Source organism: Caretta caretta, chromosome 3, assembly GCF_965140235.1.
Source record: "Caretta caretta isolate rCarCar2 chromosome 3, rCarCar1.hap1, whole genome shotgun sequence".
Classification (NCBI taxonomy): Eukaryota; Metazoa; Chordata; order Testudines; family Cheloniidae; genus Caretta; species Caretta caretta.
The window spans coordinates 97,018,413-97,020,238 of NC_134208.1; the positions used below are offsets into that span (position 1 = coordinate 97,018,413).

The 1,826-nt window shown below is 58.5% G+C and overlaps 1 non-coding gene across 1 annotated transcript; it reads right to left on the bottom strand.

Annotated features, from left to right (window-relative positions):
- Positions 1 to 1,117: 1,117 nt before the first annotated feature.
- On the bottom strand, positions 1,118 to 1,189 carry TRNAE-CUC (transfer RNA glutamic acid (anticodon CUC)). The gene has a single exon. It is a non-coding gene; the product is annotated as a tRNA-Glu (tRNA).
- Between the last annotated feature and the right edge of the window lie 637 nt (positions 1,190 to 1,826).

A 1,826-nucleotide genomic window follows, 5' to 3' on the forward strand; every position in this document is an offset into this window, starting at 1 on the left:
TGAGAGCCACTATAGCTGGCACAGAACAGCAGTCATGAGTGAAAGAAGAAAACGCTCCTCTGGGGCAGCATTCAGAAAACGAAAGCAAGCAAAGGAAGCTTTTCTATCGAAGCAGGAAGGAGCTCTCCTGAGATACGTGGACACAAACGTTCACGGTGAGCCTTCCAGCTCCAGTGAGGATGTGAGTGGTGAGGAGATGCTCTTCCAGTTAGTTGGAGTGCAGGTGACCTGGCAGCTACTGCAGCATCCATATCTCCATTTCAAATGGATGTAACCATGCACATTCCTGAAGAAAAGTGTAGATCAGAGAAAGGTGTGGTAGAGGCCCAAGAAACAGCTGCTGCTGAGTTTAGTTCCTTAAGTCTAGATGATCCAGGACTGTGGACCCACTTGAGCAGTAGCCTGAGGGACTTCCTTGTACTGCATGGGCCACAGCAAGTGAAAAACTTCATGTTCCCCAAAGACAATGAAAATAGAAGTTTCCATCCAACACATTACTGACGTGAAATCCCCAATGGTGACAAAGTGGAGAGGCCATGGCTTATGTACGTCATCTGAGCTCCCTGCCTCAGGTGCCAAAATGTTGTGGGCTGGCCCTGGTAGGTTGACCAGATGTCCTGATCTTATAGGGACAGTCCTGATGTTTGGGTCTTTTTCTTATATAGGCTCCTATTATCCCCTGACCCCCGTCCCAATTTTTCACACTTGCTGCCTGGTCACCCTCGGCCCTGGGAGAACTGTGACACGTCTCTGCTGGGGTGCAGCGGGCTGGCCCAGGCCTGGCGAGGAGAGCACCAGGCCTCTGAGAGTGACCCCAGGCCATACTGCACGCACTGGTGCAACAGGCAGAGCCATGCTGGCGCACTCTGAAGGGTCTGTAGTTGGGGGGGGGTGAAAACCCCTTTCCAGGCCCGGGGCCCACCACGCCTGCATCTGCCAGTGTCCTCTATGGCATGGATGGGTGGGTGGCTGTCCATCTTTACCCCTACCACACACATGTGCCTTCTAACACCGGCCCTTTAGGGGTATCCCGCTTTGCTGTGGGGGTTGTGCAAGACGCAGCTATTTGCTACTTCAAGCTCCAAACCAGCCCGCGGGGGAGGGAAAAAAACTTAGCTTCCCTGACCGGGAATCGAACCCGGGCCGCGGCGGTGAGAGCGCCGAATCCTAACCACTAGACCACCAGGGAGCTGGTGAAAGCCTTCTCTGATCATCGTTGTAAGCGCTATACGCAAGACGTTCTGCCCGCCTCCTCACGTAGCCCCGCCTCCGCCCCCTCTCCGCCGTTCAGAGTGCGAATTCCTCACTGCGCCCACTTACATAAAACCCGCCCGTCCCGACACGTCGCCACGCCCCATCCGTAACTCGTATCACGCTCACTTCCTAGCCCCACCCCGTGGCTTTTCCCTTTTCGGCCAGTACCACCCTGCTGGGAGGGAAGAGCCGGGGGTGACGCACCGAGCGAGGAAGAGCCCGTTCCCACCCGCGGAGGCCCGGCTTGGGAGCGGCGGGATGCAAGGGGCGGGCTGTGAGGAGCCCAGCGCGAGTGGGGGAAGCGCTGGGGCGGGGCCGGGGGGGGGGGGCTGGTGGCGCCGTGTCCCTGCCGCTACACACGCGTGTTCGCGCACATGTGGCGGGGCCAGTAGGGAGGCGCGTGGGTGACCTGCATCTCTCCTGGAGTGGGGCGCGGCGCTGCCCTGCCCTGCCCTGCCGGGGGATGCCTTGGTTTGGGATGAGACCTGGATCGGACGCGTGCCAAGTTGAGCGTGCTGCTCTCCCTCGCGGTATTTTAACTCGTGTGGTCACGGGTAGCTGCCTGAGACGAC